This window comes from Anastrepha obliqua, chromosome 4, assembly GCF_027943255.1.
Source record: "Anastrepha obliqua isolate idAnaObli1 chromosome 4, idAnaObli1_1.0, whole genome shotgun sequence".
Taxonomy (NCBI): domain Eukaryota; kingdom Metazoa; phylum Arthropoda; class Insecta; order Diptera; family Tephritidae; genus Anastrepha; species Anastrepha obliqua.
The window spans coordinates 3661703-3683279 of NC_072895.1; the positions used below are offsets into that span (position 1 = coordinate 3661703).

General features: G+C 37.4%; 1 long non-coding RNA gene across 1 annotated transcript; it reads left to right on the forward strand.

Annotated features, from left to right (window-relative positions):
• Window positions 1-17366: 17366 nt before the first annotated feature.
• On the forward strand, window positions 17367-18546 carry LOC129244457 (uncharacterized). Its single transcript, XR_008582369.1, has 3 exons — window positions 17367-18035; window positions 18109-18226; window positions 18324-18546. It is a non-coding gene; the product is annotated as an uncharacterized LOC129244457 (long non-coding RNA).
• The last annotated feature ends 3031 nt before the right edge of the window (window positions 18547-21577 follow it).

Sequence of the window (21577 nt, forward strand, 5' to 3'; positions counted from 1 at the left end):
GAAAAAGCAGGGTACGTTCCGTAATTTTTTAAAATCGCATAAAACTAAAACAAGGAGTTAAAATTAACTTAGAACCACATAAACACGTTTGCAGAAATTAAAAGAAATAGACTACTTAATAAATTACTTCGAATGTCCGAAAGAATTTCATATAAAAGCTTCTACTAAACTTGAATTCAGAGTTAGTTTTACATTTTTTAATCATTATCGCTATTTGGTAATGGTTTGCACCGTTTTCGAAGTGGTTCCACATCACCTTCGTCGTCAGAAGAGACTGTATCTGCAATATATATTTGCGGTAAGACCGATGGATTTTCAGAAACTTTATTCTCTTTCTTTTGATTGTCCAAGGAATTTTTGGATGAAATACAAGCCACATGCCTTCATTAATCGCATTAAAATAATCCGCATAAAACGAGACTTTACAGTAAATGCAGAAAAAACTAAAATATCTGAAGATTTCACGCATGATGGAGAGAAGACAGCCATGGACACATGGTAATCGGCACTTACCGCTTCGAGAGCGTACATTCGTTGAAGTATCTGGGTGGCCCGATGCAAAACAACAATAGCTCACACAGAAAACAAAGCAGATTTCGCTCATTCCAAACTAATAGGACTATGAATAAGTTCGTGCGGTTTTACAACAGATGGCGTAACTTGATTATTATTCCATCGATCCACATTTCCAAACATTCATTGGAGAGCTACTGTCGTAAGGCACAAACGTCAGTATAAGTTTTTTATTTGAAGCGTAAACAACAATATTTTTACCACACTTGAAAATGTCGAATTTCGTGCCAAATAATGTGTTTTTGCGGGGAATTCTTCTTCATTATTTTAATATGAAGAAAAAAGCAGCCGAAAGTCATCGTATCTTGGTGGAAGTTTATGGTGAGCATGCTCTAGCTGAGCGAACGTGCCAGAAGTGGTTTGCACGCTTTAAAAGTGGAGATTTTGGCTTGGAAGACGAAGAACGCGAGGGTGCGCCGCCAAAGTTCATGGATACCGAATTGGAGGAATTGCTCGATCAAGATCCGGCTCAAACGCAAGAAGAGGTTGCAAAAACTTTGGGAGTTGATCAATCAACCATTTCCAAACGTTTAAAAGCCATGGGAATGATCCGAAAGGTAGGCCATTGGGTGCCGTATGAATTGAAGCCAAGAGACGTTGAACGCCGTTTTATGGCATGCGAACAACTGCTTCAACGGCACAAAAGAAAGGGTTTTTTGCATCGAATTGTGACTGGCGATGAAAAGTGGGTCCATTACGACAATCCAAAACGTCGGGCAACGTATGAATACCCTGGCCATGCTTCAACATCGACGTCGACGCAGAATATTCATGGCCTGAAGGTTATGCTGTGTATCTGGTGGGACCAGCTGGGTGTTGTGTATTATGAGCTACTGAAACCGAATGAAACGATTACGGGGGATGTCTACCGACGACAATTGATGCGTTTGAGCCGAGCACTGCGAGAAAAACGGCCGCAATACGCCGATAGACACGACAAAGTTATTTTGCAACATGACAATGCTCGGCCACATGTTGCACAAGTGGTCAAAACATACTTAGAAACGCTCAAATGGGATGTCCTACCCCACCCGCCGTATAGTCCAGACCTTGCGCCATCCGATTACTATCTCTTCCGATCGATGCAACATGGCCTGGCTGACCAGCACTTCCGTAATTACGATGAAGTCAAAAAATGGATCGATTCGTGGATTGCGGCAAAACCGACCGAATTTTTCACAAAGGGAATCCGTGAATTGCCAGAAAGATGGGAAAAAGTAGTAGTAAGCGATGGACAATACTTTGAATATTAAATTTGTAACCATTTTACGTCAATGGAAAAAACCGCACGAACTTATTCATAGTCCTATTATTCAAATCTAAACTTCTTATGGGAGACTGCAAACTACGTCTATACCAGTCAACAATACGGCCAGTTCTTGCATACGGCTGTGAATGCTGGACAATGACTTCTAAAGGTGAATCGTGTCTAAGCGTATTCGAGCGAAAAGTGCTGCGATGGGTGTTTGGTCTGCTACGACAGCAAGATGGTATCTATCGGACACGTTACAATGAAGAATTCCTGCAGCTATATAGTGCCGAGGACATCGTGCAATATTTCAAGTCGCAAAGACTTGCTTTGGTTGGGTCATATTAGGCGCATAAGAGATGACCACCCGCAGAAATTAATCGTGTCATTCAAACCTGTAGCGCCCGAAGCAGGAAGATGTCCAAGACTAACATGGTTTGGACAAGTTCTAATGGACTTGAGAAGCCTGGGTGTTAGAAGCTGGAGAACTGTTACCGAGGACCCAGCTGCATAGAATCGAATCATAAACTGTTGAGTCCAATTTAGTATTAGTTTAAAGTACTTTAATGTTTTTCAACTCTTGTTATTCGTTATAATTTTCTGTGAAAATAAGTAGGTTTTGTTTGAAATAAAAGTGTATATATAGCGAATATTTTGTAATAAATTGTGTGTGAGAAAAATTGTAATTTTGAATATGAAACAACTAGTTTTAAATTGGGAATTTTGCCGCAACATCATCGCTACAATAACCAACAGGAATTTGTGTTCATCATTAGTGAGGCTGGATAATTTATTGCTTCTATCAACTTGGTCCTCTTGCAACATATTAAGGATTCTGCCCGCAACATAATCGAAGCTAATACTCTCCCCGAGCTTTAAAGCTGCCCAATGATGATGATGTATTTGTAATCCGTTTTTTCTTAAATTTACAATAGGAATTTTATGTTACTTGAAGAAAATTAATAATTGACGCTAGATGGCACTGGTACTGCAATATTTCGGAAAACTGTATGATGTGCTTCGTCAGACCTGAGAGCATAAAATCTTGTCCAGTTGTAATGCAAATACGAACAAAAAAAGGTGGAGTGTGCAGTTATAGTGTCTAAATGACGGTTTATTTAAATCGAAAAGTATTTTTTGTTAAGAAATAACACATAGGCTGAAGAGTTCCGGGCCTAATAAAGAAAACACGTCTTGGTTTTTGTTCAAAATTAGCTTTATTCATCAACGTAATTTCCATCAAGAACTACGTAATCATTCCAGCGCCGCTCTTACATTTCAATACCACTTTTTTAGAACGATTTATACTTTGCCTCAAAATAGGCCACAGTTTCAGCGATGACTTCTTCATTCGAACGAAATTTCTTACCGGCGAGCATTTTTTAGGCCTGCGAATAGCCAGTAGTTGCTGAGAGGCAGATCTGGAGAATACGGTGGATGTGGGAGCCATTCGAAGTTCAATTCATGTAGTTTTGCCATTGTTATGAATCATAAGAACGTTCTTGTTTTTGGTCAGCAGTGAACAAACGCGGCACTCATTTTGAAAAGAGCTTTCTCATAGTCAAACGCTCATGCAATATAAACCCAACACATTCTTCGATATCTTTAAGATGTCAGCTAACTCACGCATTTTCACTTTTCGATCGTTCAAAACGATTTTGTGAATTGTTTTGATATTTTCTGGTATTACCGCCTCATTTGAACACATCATCGGTGTCTCTAATCGTTTTATTGTGGTTTCTGATGAAGCGGAGTCCCTATAACACTTTTCAAGCCATTGCTTCGCTTCAAAGGTATTTTTCCCCATCAAGAAGCAGTGTAAAATTAAAAAACGAAGTCTATTTGATCCATTGTTTTGAAAACAGCAAAAGTAGCGTCACTCTTAGCACAATAACTCACGACCTAAAGAATAGAATATCATGAAATTTTAACAGCTGTCTTTTTAAAGTTAGTACCAACTGAAAAAGAGGTGAATGCAATAAAACCAGTGCCATCTTTGCAATAGGCTCGGGACTTTTCAGTTCATGTGTTACACTCTTGGTTTATATGCTAAAATTTTATTTCGTTCTTCGCACTCGCATTCGGCTTTAACCACAAAATTTACACCTTTATTCTGATCATAATCAAATTTTGCACACTTGACTCTTATTGTTTTCACTCACTCCCATTAAGGCAAGATTTCATTCAGAATTTTTCACTTATGAGGCGCCCCAAAGTATAGCTTCTGCCTTCACACTTCATCTGCAATATTTCTTCTACAAATTGGAAACTTGAAGCCATTAAATCAAATATGTAGTATGCAAAGGAGTAGGCAAATAATCTATACAAATGTACATATATCCCATTTCATACTTTTCTGTTGAAGCAGAACCAACATTTATCACCGCCTGTGCAGCCACCTCATCCTCCTCTGGTATATTACCCCGTGGCAATGGGAAACAGAAAATCAAGCAAATTACACGTAAAGCCATTACAGGGTATAACTTCATTAGAAAACCGCCAGCACATTGTTAGAAAATGACACGTCAGCAGAAGCATTTGTTCAAGTTCAAACATAAAATTACGCGCACACACACACACACACACTCACGCGCACAACATAAATACAAATACTAAAAATCATAATTCACTCGCATTTGCAAAAGGCAAAATGCATAAGCGACGAATTTTATGCGCACAAAAGGAGTAAATTCAGGAGAACGCAAGGAACAACGCAACGCCTGTGCATTGTGCATTGCCTCCGACAGCATCAGAAGCTGCTCCAACGCATAGGTACTGGAAGTTTTGTCTGCGTTGCTGCTGCTGCCGCTGCTGCTGCTGCTTTTTGTGGCTTAATTCATAAACTCAACAATGTTGCTGCAACAGTTGCAGCGGCCGTTAAAACTTGGCCAAAGTTATTAGCATGGCAGGCAGTGGCGGTTGGCTGTGGTTAGCGGAGCGGAGTTGTGCTTAGCCGTTGTGACGCGCCGCTCCAACTCATAATGCGTGCATTGTTGTTGCTGTTGCATATTTACATAGGTGCATACGTAGATATATAATTTTGCTATTGCTGTTGTTGTACGAGGTGGCACATGCATCTGCATATACATACACACATATGCATGTATGCATACATGAAAAGTGCATGTGCCCAGCAATCGGTGTTCTGCAATTGTGCCGCGGCACTGTTCGAAGGCAGTCGAGTAGGCACTGCGAAGGACATTATGGAAATTATGCCCGACGGTGATGAAGCCATTACTCAGTTGAACCGCGGTGGCTACGCCCAATCGATCAATGTTAGCGATACAAGCAACTGTTGCAGCTTCAACTTTTGATGCTCCTGCTGCTGCTGCTGCTTGCCGTTTCCAACCGCCATCGCAACCACCGTCGTCGTTGCTCGCATATTGGCGGCTGCACTGCTACGTGTTATTGTTTAGCAACCATCTGGTATTGCAGTCAGTTGAAGAGAGGCGGAGAGGAAGAGAGTGCGCGCGCTGCCTAAGCTCGCTCGATTGTTCGCCAAAAACGAAAAAAGCGAAACGCATTCTAAAAATATGAGTAAATTGAAAATAAGTTACTCGCGTTGAAGTTTGTCGTTCGTTGTGCCTCTGTGAGCGCGAACTGCGACAGTTCCTGATTGACGCACATGCGTTTATTCCAGCTGCTGTCACAGCAGGGCGAACTGGCAGCGGCGGCAACGGCGGCACCGATATGTGGGAGACCACCGCGGTTATGCTATGATATTTATTTTGACAATATAGCAATAATTATGAATCGCTGTAGCCAATTTCGCACACAACGCAACTCATATTCGCAATCTACTTAGATTCCACTCACGGAGCCGCTCTGCCCGCGCGGCTATTGCACCCAAGCGCGTATGTGCTACCACTCATAATTGTTTCATAGCGCATGTATGTGCGCGCGCGTGTGTGTGTATGTGTGCAATACTCGCATGTGTGCTTGAAGTATGAGCGTGCTGAAAATACGATATAGATGATTGTGATCTTCAAAACAAAACTATTTTGCATAGCTTGGAGGGATGGCAAAGCAGCAACAGTCACCGTCGAAACGGCAGCTGCTGCTGCTGATTCCGCCAATATTGGCTGCCACGGCAGTAACGACAAATCATGGTGGCGCAAAGGAGCAACAGAAATTCGCAAACTACATGCGCACACATAAAAGTGTACGCATACGTAGGTATATGTGCGTGCGTATTCACACAATGCCATTTCACACTCGTGTGTACGTACGCATATATATGAATGTGAGTTAGCGCTTCTATTTGCCAGCTACTAGCAAAACCCATTGCAGTCCCTACAGCCGATCGAACGCTGAGTCGCACCACAACGTTGAAGAACAATTTATGAATGACATTTACGGCGAAGATTTTATTTCACCAGAATAAAATACAACAACGAGCTGCAGACCAAGTCGGCAAGCAACCACCAACCGCTAGCCGCCAACAACTAACAGCCTTCGGAAGAGCGCATGTGCGAAAGCGCTCCCGATAAGCCCGATAGGGTGGTAGTGAACTCACAAAAACAGGATTGACGACAACACTAAAACTAAATTCAATTGCGCACTGCGCCCCGCACGCTGTGCCATGCTATGCTACGTATACATACTGCATAACGCGGCCAAGGCAATGCGGCAGCCGCTTCGGATGGCAGATGAAAGCTCGACGCACTCAGCAGACAATAACTACAGCGAGCGCCACGCCTAGTTTTTACACTATCAGTCATAAAAAGGCGAAATTTATGCAAATAGCAGACGATCCCAACCGTGCGAACATTGTATTATTGTTTTTGAGAGGCAGGAGTGGAAGAGCACCTTGTTGCGCATAGGAAAAGTGTAAAGAACGGAACGGCAAGTGGCAAGTGGCAAGCAGCAAGCGGCGGCCTGTCGCATTTTGCGGTACGCAGTAATTGTATGAGTGCGTTTGTCGCGATGCGTACGTTGCACTGCGTTGTGATTTGCCGTTTCTGACCATCCTCCAGCCGCAGCCGCTATGGCAATGCACGGCAGATCAACTTAAGAATAGGCGTTTATATTTACATGTATGTATGTATGTATGTGCTGTATGTAAGAAGTCACATTATTCGCATGCATAGATGCATTATTGGCTAATTTTTCTCTTACTTTCGAAAGATGTTGCTTTTTGCCTCGCTCAGCAACGAGCAGTTCTATTTTCCAGCTTTCAATGACGATCTCCCCATATTCATGTCAATTTGACTTTAATATCATGACAGTTACAAGTTTTTATAATATCAAAGAAATCCGGAAATATAGAGATTCTCATTTTTTAGTCTTAAGTTCTTAATCGCATAGTTGTTGTTCAAGAAGTTTGTGGCTGTGTGAATGAAAAACTTTGTGCAAATATTTACAATTATCTAATCTTTATTTCTCTTTTGCAATTAGGTTCTTGACTTGGATTTACCGAATCTCCTATGAATCGTGTTGACCGAAAGAAATCTGACTACGATACTCGTCGTCGCCAACATGCAAAAGGCCAAAACAGAAGAGGAAGGGGAGGGCCTGCTCTACGTTGGAAAGATCCGGTGGAGAAGGACTTGGCTTCACTTGGAAATTGGCGCTGGCTAGCATGATCGCGTAAGCGATCACCAAAATCGCGTAAGCGGTTATGGCGCCAATCAGGATGAAGAAGAAAGAAATCTGCTCTGGCATATATTCAACGGGTCAATCAACTAAATTTCATAGTTTATATATAGGCTTTACTGCATAAATTGATGCCTGTCCATCTCTCTTTCGGCCCTTGCATTCAACTTCCGAGAGAGTTTGTCAAATATCCGAACTTACTATTCTTATGCGGCTCTATATTCGTTGTCGGTTTGGTCCAAAATCAAATCTCCTTTTGCGAAGTTGCAATTATCTATTCAAACCCACCCACAATTCATCAAGGGAGGAGAGGACTCGGTGCAACATTTGGTGAACTTGTTCACGGATGGCTCGAAGTTGGACGGAAGGGTTGGCGAAGGAGTATTCTGCGAAGAGCTCCTCTTCAGACTCGAATTCAGGTTACCGGATCACTGCAGTGTGTTCCAAGCAGAAGTAGCCGCAATCAAATAATCAACTGATTGGCTACTCACTTGCGTAATAACTGTCGAGAAAGTAAATATTTACTCCGAAACTGGTGCATTCGGTGCATTCGAAACTGGTCAGGGAATGCCTGGTTTCACTTTCGATCGCCTCTGAATTCTTTGATATAAGGCTCATCGGGGTGCCTAGTCATGGCGACTTTGCGGGAATGAGCTGGCCAGACAAGAGACCTATGAGGTAGATTCTTCGCGAAGGGAGAGAATGGGATCCCCTTGACAACCTGCCCTCTACTCCTGGGACGATGGGTTTCGCGTCAATTCAGCTAGCGCAGGGAAATGCACGAACGTGTAAGTTCGCGAAATTTTTCTGGTCACATGTGGATCGGAGGCATTCAAGGGTTCTTCTGAGGATAAGAAAGTCTCAGCTCTCAAATTTCGCATGCCCTGAGACTTGGAATTACTTCGAGTCCTTTTTGCGTCAGCTGTATGGATGAGGTGGAATAATCTCAGCACCTTCTCCTTAGATGCCCTAATGTCGCGGGTTCTCACATCTTTTCTACGCCTTTGGATATAGCAGGCCTTGATCTCAAAAATCTGATGAACTTCAATCACCGTTCGTAATCCACAAACACTCTTTTCCTTTTTCCTTGTCTTTGCCATTGCATAACTCGTATAGAAGCTTAGTATATCAACCAGATAGGCGTTTTTTTGCATCAGTACTTCGCTGCTGTGACTGCAGCCCCTTCCACAATCCTGCCCCCTATTTACATGTAAACTCCACTAAAGTGATTACAATTTTCTGTTAGATCAGTAAATTAGCAGACTCATCAAATACAGGTAAAGTTTTTCATAGGGTTTATATATCAAAGCGTTACCTATCCCTATTGATTCCTATATTTTTAAGCTCCTGTACTTCCAGGTGAACTCGTGTATCCTCATTCAATTTTGATCTATAGGTAGCAAATATCTCGCTTAGCTAATTGCTCAGAAAAGGGCAAATGTGCGGTAACAGCTAACAGTCCATACAACCTTGTTCTTCATTAATGTCCTCTGTTCTTCTGCAAATTAGTGATCGTACTTGATTCGAAGTGTACATTTATTCATCTTGAAGCCAGCCGCTCCTTTCTATAATAGAAGCCGAGTTCAAATTAATAGACTGTATAGACTTTTTCTCAGAGCCCTAAAATTCCGAATAGAAGTTTTAAATTAAAAATTCGAATAGCAACACAAATTATGATAGTATGGATATCACTTACATTTACATTTAAAAAGGGAGCCCTTTTAAAGATTCGTTAATTGACATAGCCCAAAATGGTGATGGGAAAACTTATTCATAAGTAATCAATGGAAGAATCGTTGGGAAGCTTGGATCATGATTGACTCAACATTGAGTGACATTTGTAACGCCATAAGAATAGGCGACAGCTTTTAGGTAATACACTGGTGGTATTGAGATACCGCATTTTTAGAAAATGTAAGCTTTAAGCATACGAACGGGTGGGCACAACTTTTATTCCCAAGGAAAAGAATAACCGCAGAATTGCCTGAAAGTTGTGAAGCCTGTGAGGGTAGGTAGGCAGGTGAAATTTTTGAGGTACCACTCTGGCACTTCCCAAGTAGCACTAAAGCGTCGTTTTCGTACCACTTTGAGACCTTCAACAGGCAGATATTTACAGCTAGCCAGAGCTTTTGATGTAATGGAGAAGATTGATGGGATTTAGGTTGGCGCACTGCACTAGAAGAAAGAAGAACCCAGTGACCTCAATCGTCGCCAATCCCGGATATTTACACAGAAAGTTCGCAACAGTCTCCTTCTCCGAAAGGTCCCACAGCTTCTGCAATGGGGATTAAATGGTAAACCTAGCTTTTCCGCGTGTGTGGCGATTGTCCAATGACCGGCAAACACAGCTATGAGTTTGGAAATTGAATGACGTGGAGTCCCCAGGAAGCATGTGAAGTTCGCAAAGAGATGCACCGACGGCGGACACTTTTCATGCGCTCAGTAATCGCATTGAGAGAAAATTTTCCTATATGGAACTTATGCTTAAAATATTGGGATGCCGAAAGTCTCTCTCTTCTGTTATTTTTCTCTTAATAATAAAAAATTATCAAATATTTGGCACTTCGAGTTATATTTCAGCGCAGGCGCCAATCACCAATCAAAACTTCGACGTGCAAAAAAAGTGCGTAATAGAACTGATCCAATTCATCAAAAAAAATGTAGAGCCGCAATAAGCCTTTATTTTTCATATTTGCGTAGATATGTATGCCCGAGATTTAATTTTTTTATTTAAGATTTTAAATAACCATAGGAACATACATATCTGCATACATTAGGGTGGGCCAATTTGAATGGAACGATTTTTCGCGACATCGATCGTAGCAAATTCTACTTCTACAAAGAATTCTAGGAAAATACAACCATTTGTGCTTTGCGTCTCCTATTTGTGGAGTGCGTCTTGATGAAGATAGTTGCAAAAAAATTCACTACTTCTTGAGAGTAAAAGGACTTAAGACCAAAATAATTGTAAAAAAAATCATGTTTAGAAAAAAAAAATATTTTAAATGAATTTTTAAACATTGTAAAGTGTAATTGTTTTTTCGTTTTTTGCGAATTTTATTTTGATTTGCAGGTAAAAAGAGAAATGCGATACAGTCACTTTTCCTATTATAATATTAAAAAATCAAACAATTTGAAGCTTATGCTCGTTGCCAAGGTGACATTTCACACTAAACATTTTTTTTTTGCTGAGTTTTGGTTCTTCCATTCAATTGTGAGTTACAGGGTGTTAACAATGGAAGTCAAAAAAGAGAAAATTCGGTATATTTTACAGTTTTTCTTTAATAGAGAGGAAAATGCAAGCCAGACCGCTGAAATTGTAAAGGGTGTTTATGGCGGCCGCCGTAGCCGAATGGGTTGGTGCGTGATTACCATTCGGAATTCACAGAGAGGTCGTTGGTTCGAATCTCGGTGAAAGCAAAATTAATAAAAAACAAAAAAAAAAAAAACAAAAACAATTTTCTAATAGCGGTCGCCCCTCGGCAGGCAATGGCAAACCTCCGATTGTATTTCTGCCATGAAAAAGCTCCTCATAAAAATATCTGCCGTTCGGAGTCGGCTTGAAACTGTAGGTCCCTCCATTTGTGAAACAACATCAAGACGCACACCACAAATAGGAGGAGGAGCTCGGCCAAACACCTAACAGAAGTGTTCGCGCCAATTATTTATTTTTTTTTTGTTTATGGTGTCTATATTGTAACAGGTAATTACGTGCAATTTTGGTTTCGTCTATTCCATTCAGACATTTTTGATGTTAAAGGAAATATCGAAAATGTCGCAAACATTTTAGGCAAAATTAAAGGACTTCTTTTTCGCCAAAGAATATGAATCTTCATAGCTACTTTGCATTAATTAAAGATGGCTTCTTTTCAAATTTGGGGTAATCGAAATCGACTTTAGCACTATGCTCTAGTGGAGTTTTTTCTTAGAATATTATGTACATAGATTCCAAATCAGCTGGGAGCAATGTCGAAGAAAATTGGCCCAGCCTAATATGCATATCTCTTCGTATGTATGTAAAAAAACCTTTTGTGCTCTACTTCTTCATTTTGCCCGTAAACACGGTCTGCTATTATCACCTATTGATTTGTGCCCGAGCTACAACATATAATATATGTGTATGTATGTATGTATGTATGTATGTATGCATTTGGACATACCATGAAATACCACGCAAGGCACCAATATGCCATGCCGAGGTAAAGTAGTCGTCTTAATAGAAAATATTTAATCCTATTAAAGCACATTCTATTCGATTTTAGGGCACAATTTCATTGGCACTGCTTAATCACTGCACCAATATTGTAGCTAATCGGACGCAGACAAGGTGTGACAAAATTGAGCTTTTGTGATGGACCTTACGCCGCTTACATTTCAAATATAATTTATTAAAATACTTTATAACCGCATTTATGGTGCGGTGCCAAGTGGTGTGTAAAACCAACACAAAAAATTAAAATCAAAATCAATGATGAATATTCAAATTATAAGTATAAACACTCCAGCGAGTTGTTAAGCTGAAAAGTAAGAAGGAAATCACATCGAAAGAGAAATGAAAAAATCAATTATTTATATATTTCTTAATCCAATCTAACGCGGATTGTCATTTATTTCAAGGGTTTACTAAACATGCACTTACGTTAGGGCGGGTTAATCTTTTTTAAGAAAACTCAATTTCGAACCGCCTAAATTTGTAAAGAAGCAATCTTTATTTAATACGAAATTAATATGAATTTTACTTACCATTTAAGCTATGGAGAGCAACGAATGAGGAACTCATCCCATGGCAAACCCAGCACAGAAAGTGGCAATGCATAGAAAACCACCAGACAGCATCACGAGAATGGCACTGGACTGGAACCCGCAAGGGAGCAGAGATCGCGGTGGGCCAGAGATTACTTGGAGAAGGTCGATGTTGCGCAAGCCAGCAGATGTCGACATTACATGGGACGGCGCAAAAGCAACAGCCTAGAACCGTGTACAATGGAATAGTCTTGATGGGACCGTATACCGCCGAGCAGAGTGAACAAGGAAAAAAAACTCACCATTTACAGCAAGTTTAAAAAAGTATACTTTTTCTTTACTTCTGTACTATGTATATTTGAACTGTCTTTTCGAAAAGAATTTGGAAAATATTGGCAATAACTTAAACATGGTTTTCAGTGCCGAAAAAAAAAATACCGAATGATGGTTCCAAGAGTAAAGCTGATACTTTAAGAGTATTTCCTTTTGTGTAATTAGTGATAGAAAAGAAGAAATCGCGATATTTTGTTTTCCAAGTTTTCACTTTTTATGAAAATAATGATTTATCGAAGGCCAAAGGTTAGTTTAACTCTTTTAAAAACTACCGAGTTCTATCGAACCTGAATGTTGGTTGACTGGGCTTTTCGGTTTCGCTTTATTCTTTTCTCACCATCGTTCCTTTGGCAGTTCATTCCGCATATTTATTTTACACGGCATTACAAACATTTAGAAGAACATTTGTAATAAGAGAATTTTAATAACTAAAAATAGCTTTAACTCAAATCTTGAATTAATAAAGAGTGTTTATAAGGGAATATTGTTACTTTTCTGTGTTTGTATTTATAAGTAATATAAGCGCCTGTAATGGGGAATTTTTTCAAGCTTATGCAAAAATTATGCATTCTTATGCATTAAATATTGCGATTAATTCTTAATGATAATTTATAAAAAGTACTATAAATCAAAAGGCTGATATAATGCCTACATTTGTGTATTATAATTTTTAAATTCAATCAGCGCACTTACTCATTATAAGCAAATTTATCGTGGTAGCAATGGAAAGCCAACCCAAAAAAAAAACAAAATCACTTTGCTCCATCGACCAATTTTGAAATTTTTACAACGAGTTAAATAATTACCGAATTGAGTTTATAATCGCGTCTTAGTATTTCTGTTTAGATTGTTGCGGTGTCTGGGTTGTTTTTTGTGTAATATTCGGCTTCCGTGAGCTTCACAAAAACTTTTATAATGCCAACAAATTCTACTATATATTTTTTATTTTCTTAGAACTCACGGACGGATTTTTTAATATGCATAGAAATATGTTTATACATTGATTTCACCATTTCTAGCAGGAATTAAAAAGACTTCAACGCTTATTTACCATCTATTTGACAATTTGAATTGCACAACTTAACGGAACCTGTATATGAGAGTTTTGCGAAAATAGAACATTAATATCCGCATTTCTTTCAAATAAGATTTTGACAGTACATTCTGTCAAAAAATATCGGGAATTGTTCATTTAAAAAGCGCGCGTTATACATACATATGTCTAAATTTTTTTTGCTGGAATGTTGGTACAACTGCCTTCGATAGTGTCGCAGAGTTTGAGCGTGAGCTGTCAATTACCTTGTTTTTGGCATTTAATTATACATATATATTAGTCAACCAGAGGTGTGCTCTGCGATTTTTACTAGGGATAAAAGTATCGAACAAAGAATTCGTCTTAAATGTTGTGTTTTGAACGGAATTTCGTGTGCCGAATCACTGGAAATGTTACAGAAAGCGTATGGCGAGTGAGCTTTATCAAAAACACGGATTTACGAGTGGTTTAAGGCTTTTACAGAGGACCGAGAAGTCGTGGAAGATTTTGCCCGATCTAGTCGCCCATCAACGTCTTCTACGGATGAAAACGTCGATAAAGTCTAGGGAATGGTGCTGGGAAACCATAATTTAAGTTCGAGGAAGGTAGCTCGTGACCTTAGCCTGTCTCACGAATCAATTCGCAACATTTTACACCATCAATTGGGCATGAGACGCGTGGCTGCTCGACTCGTTCCTAGAGAGTTGAAATTCTTTCAAAAAATTCATTGGAAGAAGGTGACGGAAGACATGTTTGAGCAAGTGAATTCGGACCTAACGTTTATCCAGCACATCATAACAGGTCATGAGTCATGGGAGTTTGACATGCAAACCGTTCAACAGGCGCGTGAATGGCGCTATCCACATGAGCCGAAACCCAAAAACCACGTCAAAGTCGGTCAAAAGTGACGGTCAGGCTACTCGTTTCCTTTGATTATCATGGTGTTGTGCCCTCGGAATTCATTCCAAATGGTTCTAGAGTAAATAAAGAATATTATTTGGAAGTTATGCGACGTTTGAGAGAGAATATGCGTAGGAAACGGCCCGTCCTGTGGAAAGAAAACTCATAAATCTTGCACCAAGACAACGCACCGTCTCACAAGGCGCATATTGTGAACTCTTTTTTGACCAAAAGCTCGACAAATATCATCGAACAACCACCGTCTTCACCGGATGTACCCAATGTGACTTTTTTCTTTTCCCAAAACTTAAATTGTCACTCCGCGGACCCCGCTTTGAGTCGATAGAGGCCATTGAGGAGAATTCGCTGAAGGAACTGAAGTAGATCTCGCGAAGAGCACGCGTTTAAAAGGTGCTTTGATGACTGAACTAATCCTTGGAATATGTGTATTGCCTCAAATGGAGCCCATTTTGAAGACGACAAAATAAATTTTGATGATGACGTCAAATTATTTTGTGTTTTATTAAACAATTCCCGATACTTTTTTGACAGAATGTATAAAATCTCATTCGAGACGAAAGCTGTATTTCACAAAGAATAATTATTAAAAAAATTTACTGCTTTTTGCTACTAAGGGCTTCCTTTGAATTGTTAATAATTTCGTAATTTTTTTTACGAGCTTAAACGTTCTTGCATTGGTACAATTTAAAGTTGCTTTATTTGCACTTAATCCTATATTCCGTGCTGTTGCTACAATTCGATTGTGTGACAATTAAAGCTCGTAATATAGCAATTTTGGTAAAAATTAAAAAATTTGAGAAAAAGAGGTTGTCTGTAAAGTCGGTTTACTGACGATGGCTTAACGTGATAACGTCATAAGAAAATACTGATTGAATGGTTGCATTTTTCAAAAGAAAATTTTAATTTTATTTGTTTGATAGATATTTTGTATGGATATAGAGAATGAGTTAACATTAACATAACATAACATAACATAACATAACATAACATAACATAACATAACATAACATAACATAACATAACATAACATAACATAATATAACATAACATAACATAACATAACATAACATAACATAACATAACACTACATAACACAACATAACATAACATAACATAACATAACATAACATAACATAACATAACATAACATAACATAACATAACATAACATAACATAACATAACATAACATAACATAACATAACATAACATAACATAACATAACATAACATAACATAACATAACATAACATAACATAACATAACATAACATAACATAACATAACATAACATAACATAACATAACATAACATAACATAACATAACATAACATAACATAACATAACATAACATAACATAACAAAACAAAACATAACATAACATAACATAACATAACATGCTGTTCAAGCAAGGTAACGACGCATGAGCAAGATAACGACGCATTTTTTGGTGCGTGCAGCCGGCTACATAGAATTATAAGACGTTATCACGTCAAAAAATAATAATAACATTAAAACAACAGGTATTATTAAAAAACTTGGTTTTATTTTAAATTCTTCAAGTAAATCAAATTAATAATAATCAATAAGAAGGCATATGCAAATACAAATACGTGAATTTATATATGTACATATGCGCATATACATACACATATACGCTCACTTAAGTAGGAGAGAGCAAGATGTCAAACGTTGCCGTTCGTTTGCTTTGTTTGCTTTGTCGTTCGTTCCGCGCTTTCGCTTGCAGTTCATTCAAGGTAACGGCAATGAGCAAGGTAACGACAAATGAGCAAGTTAACACTAATGAGCAAGGTAACGACACATTTTTTCGTGCGTGCAGCCCGTTAAATCGAATTATAAGACGTTATCACGTCAAAATTCTAATCTCCACCAATCTACTGTTAACGGCTGTAATATTGATGGTTTTATTTGCTTAGCTGATCAGCTGTACACGCAAAGGTTTAGGGCACATTGTAAATATTTGTGTTGTTGCTAACAATCGGCCAACAAAGGTAACGAAAGTAATAAAAAATTCAAAATGCAAAACTCGAAGGTAAGTAAGCATTTTCGAAACTCGACAGATTAGGAGACGGATCTGTGATTCTTCGGAGCCGAGTTAATACGCCCATTTCATACCATCACTCATGAAAATCACAACTTTTCTTAAAATTACACAAATCGAAGTAAGCTATAAGAGAGAACTGAAGATAATATGTCAAAATAGCCAACACTTGTAAACAAACTTCAGACAGGTTATACTAATGTAAAGACGAAATATACTTGAAAATTTATTAAAAAGAGTTACATGTAAAAACAATTTCGCAATATGCGAACCCTGTAGTTTTATAACTATGAAGCTATCCACATATGTATATATAATTTTTTCACTTATTTTTTAGCTTTACTTTATTGTACTTAAACTTATTTTATTATATTACTTCATCAATATTTTTGTCTACTACGACAAAAGACTTCGTTATGAATAGGCTTAAGAGATTTCACAAATCCACTGCTCCATATGCTTTTAATTTCCCTTAAATGGCAGCACGATTGGCATACATTTTTCCCTCTATTTCAATGATGAATAGCGGGAACACGTGTCATCGCATTCTTTTACAATTACTTAACTCTCAAATCTATTACGTGTGATGAACAGCTGTTTCTTAATTTAGGTTGTTGGTTTTGTTTATTCCCATTTATCAAATATATTTAAAAGTCGGTCGCCCCTTGGCAGGCAATAGCAAACCTCCGAGTGTATTTCTGCCATGAGAAAGCTCCTCATAAAAATATCTGCCTTACGGAGTCGGCTTGAAACTGTGGGTCCCTCTATTTGTGAAACAATATCAAGACGCACACCACAAATAAGAGGAGGAGCTCGGCCAAACACCCAAAAAGGGTGTACGCGCCAATTATATATAGAATGTATAGAGCAAAAGAAGAACTGAAACCGCAGAATTATCAATATGAAACAAAAAGAGCAGCAATTGTTCACCCCATTGCAAAATAGTGGTGAAAAATAACTCAATTCAAATCGGTTAAAGTTCAAAATGGTGCTAGAAGCAACAAGTCTCCGCCGTATCTGGAAGAATTGTGATTGCCTGTATAGATACGTTCCATCGAAATGAGAGTTTTTTCTCACAAGAGTAGTATCGGGTAAAAAGGTTTGAGCCAAGGCGCATTTATTAAAAGTTGTGACATAGACCAACAAAAATGAGCACAATACAAATTTTTTTCTTGCAAGCACTTAAACAACAAATGATTTGTTTACAAAATTCTTCAGTTTTTTAACACAAAACTACTAATGTGTCTAAGGTAATTATCCAGTTTGAGGGTCACATGAAAAAATTGGTCACGAAGAGTCAAGAGACATACCAATCCATGCGTATTAAACCCATTATGAATAATGTGAAGGAGCAAAACGACTTTTTCCGTTCAAAAATTATTAATAAAATAAATAATAATAAAATAATGTATAATGTTGCTCTTATCTATAACTAAGTACATGAAAGTAAATACACTTAGAGGTCAAACTTCACTTTCTAAAAACTAATTCAAAAACGGATTGAGCCAAGCTAATTTACCCATATCAACTGTGAGTTTTAAAAATGCTTTGGTTGCATGAAAAAACAGTTTTTAATCTTTTTCTCTTTTTAATAAACTGTAAGCTGGGCGAAATTTTTAAAGCAAAAAGGTCAATTGACTCAGAGGTTGTCTTTGATAATGAAACTTTGAATGATATCAGCGATTTAGTAGATGGCATAGAATTAACACCAGCTACCCCAGGTAACTTGTAAATTTAAATACTCCTTTCTTATACTTATCTTTATTTCATCCGCGGGTATTTAAAAGAAATGATTTCATTTGCATCTTCAAATTCCAGATGAAGGAGTACGGCACTGGACTTGAACGGCACTATATTGATGGGAAAAAGAGTTCCGATGCACAATTTTATAAAATGCTGAGGAAAATATGAAAAAAGAAGAAAACACAGAACAGAAAAAGCAAGCGGAACCTAAACTAAATAATATTTCATAAAAAATTAAAGTATTAAAATTGAACATACACATATGCATATTTCTTTACCAATTGCTTAGGGATATATGTATGATACATTGAAAAATTTGCTTGATTCGCATTTCTTCTGTTATATAGGCCATTAAATTTGGTGTCTCTCTGAAGTACTACGCAAGTGGTAGTGAAGTACTACCCTGCGAAAGGTTAAATCGGTCAGCTATATCTCTGTAGCAGCATGCTTCGTATGGTGCGAACCACAGAAACACCAGCCAGTGTAGCTTATTGGAAAGTCAGCTGTCATTTCTTAAGTTCTTATAGATAATAATCCGAGAGGGAGAACTTCCGACTTAAACTTCCAAACAATGATCTTCATATTTGGAAATGGGTGTAAAACTCTCACACACCAAGAATGTTATTACTTGTAATTTTGTACAATGATTGCGAATAAGGTTCGGTATTTGGCCTCCATACCTTGTTGATGAAACTTTTCTATTAATAAGAAATCAATTTTTAATAATTCCATGATTTTTTGTATATATGATGAAAATGACCGCCAATTAGCAACTTAAACCAAACAGTCAATTAAACAAACCATTTAAATTGAATAGCAACAAACAACGAATAAAATCCATCATGAGCAAAAGCAGAAGATAACAAAAATTCCAAGCAAAAAATAACAACTCAAAAAAAAACCAAATAGATATTTACGAAAAGTACCCAAACTTAAGTCAGTGTGCAAGAAAGAGATAACTAGACAGCATCAGGCGTGACTGTACTGGCGAAATTGAACAAATTCACTACGATAACAGAAACTGTTATTTTATTATCGTTTCACACTCCGTGCGCGTTTTATATATATTTACACACATACATACATATTTATATACTGCATGTGATGGAGAAAATGACTCATATTTGCCACATTTAAACACGTTGCGAATATCTGAAATGGCCGTTATATTTTAAATTGACACGCAACATGCAATCTGAACACAAAGGTTCAGATGGAATTATATTCATGTTGCGAAGAAAGCATTTGGTAACCATTTTCGTTATTACTAATTAGTCATACCTTTGCATGTGCATACCATATATGTGCATATATAAGTACACTTTTAACAAAATAAGTTAGCGGTTCTTACCCTCAAAATGCCAAATTACTGGGGCTTAACCTATAATATTAATCATTCATATTCGTAGCAAAAGAATTAATCGCAATAAAAAATTAATGTTTCTATAAAAATCAGAATACATTCAACTAAAGCATCATCACCTAATTATTTTTTTCGCATGATTTGTATATAGTTGCACAAATATATGTACCTATGTACATACTTTGAACGATTAATATTTCTTTATTATTAAATATGAACATAATTTATTTGTTATATTTAGTTATACATGTATGTATATAAAAAGATGAAAAATTGTCTAATATTTAATCAAAACTGCAGTAATAACTTTTGGAATTGAATGCCGAAAAAGTCAAGGCAACAAAGAAACCATTCACTGTTGTTGTTTGCGCTCAGAGTCTGCTTTGCTGTTTTGAATCTCAAGTTATTGATGTACTGTCTGAGTCTTTTTAGGCATTTTTAAGATGATTTTTTAGTGACCTTATCTAAAGTATATATTTTTTTAATACATGTACATATATTGTTTTCCTATAAAAGACTTATAAATATTAATCCTTAAGCCTGGAGTCAACTGAAGAAGATCATTTTTCGTAGACAAATTTTGCTTATTTTAGAAAGAGATCTTCTTTATTGGGTATTTACATAAATAATCAAGAAAAAGCGGCCGCCGTAGCCGAATGGGTTGGTGCGTGATTACCATTCGCAATTCACAGAGAGGTCGTTAGTTCGAATCTCGGTGAAAGCAAAATTAATAAAAACATTTTTCTAATAGCGGTCGCCCCTCGGCAGGCAATGGCAAACCTCCGAGTGTATTTCTGCCATGAAAAAGCTCCTCATAAAAATATCTGCCGTTCGGAGTCGGCTTGAAACTGTAAGTCCCTCCATTTGTGGAACAACACCAAGACGCACACCACAAATAGGAGGAGGAGCTCGGCCAAACACCTAACAGAAGTGTACGCGCCAATTATTTAATTATTTTTTTATTTTTTTTTTTAATCAAGAAAAAGTGGTCGAAGCTGGTTTCCGCTTGCCAGTAATATTTTTTTTTTTTTCAATTCGGCAGTTAAGAGGAACTAAGCAATATTTCTATTTATTGTTGTTATTTCTTAAGGCAAAAACTAGATACTGTATGTATTAAAAAATAAAATTTTATATAATAATTTAAATAAAAAACGTGTGAGGTGTGCTTTGATGTTTTTCCACAAATGGAGGGCCGACCCCGAACGGCAAATGGTTTTTATGAGGAACTTTTTCATCGCAGAAATACGCTCAGAGGTTTTCCATTGCCTGCCGAGGGGCAACCGCTATTAGAAAAAATTGTTTCTATCATTTTGCTGTTGCATGCACAAAGATTCAAACTAACACACTTCGGAATAGTAGGCATGCACCAACCTATTGGGCTAGGAAATTAAACAATATTTATATAAAATTTCTTGTACATATTGATAGATTCAACAGTATAAGTAAGTTGACAGATACCTGTAAAATTTCGAAAAAAAATTTTTCTTTTTTTTTCATAAAATGTTAATATCATATAATCCTTTAAGAATATGTCATATATTTCTTATATTATAGATCGTCAACCGAGACGACTCTATTCTTTGCGTTCGAGCGCTGGGAGAGGTATAGTTACGTTGTATTCAAACTTTAGACGCGTTTTTCTCAAAACTATATTTTTCGATAACTCTAAAAGTTATTTACCGATTTCCCTGAATCTATGTGTTTCAAGTTTTCGAAAATTTTCAAAAAAAAAATTTTTTCGAAGGAAAAACAGTAGGAAAATTCGTCCCAAAATTCATTTTTTTTTCAAGCATTTTATTCCGCGAATTTTTGTTTTTTCCATTTCATTTAAATTCATATAGAAATTATGACATTAATAAACAAAACAATTTTTGATTTTTTGTATTCAGGTCAATGACGCCGATGCTACAATACCCGCCCATTGAGAAGCCCCGCTACGACCTTCCTGGATATTATATTATTTTAA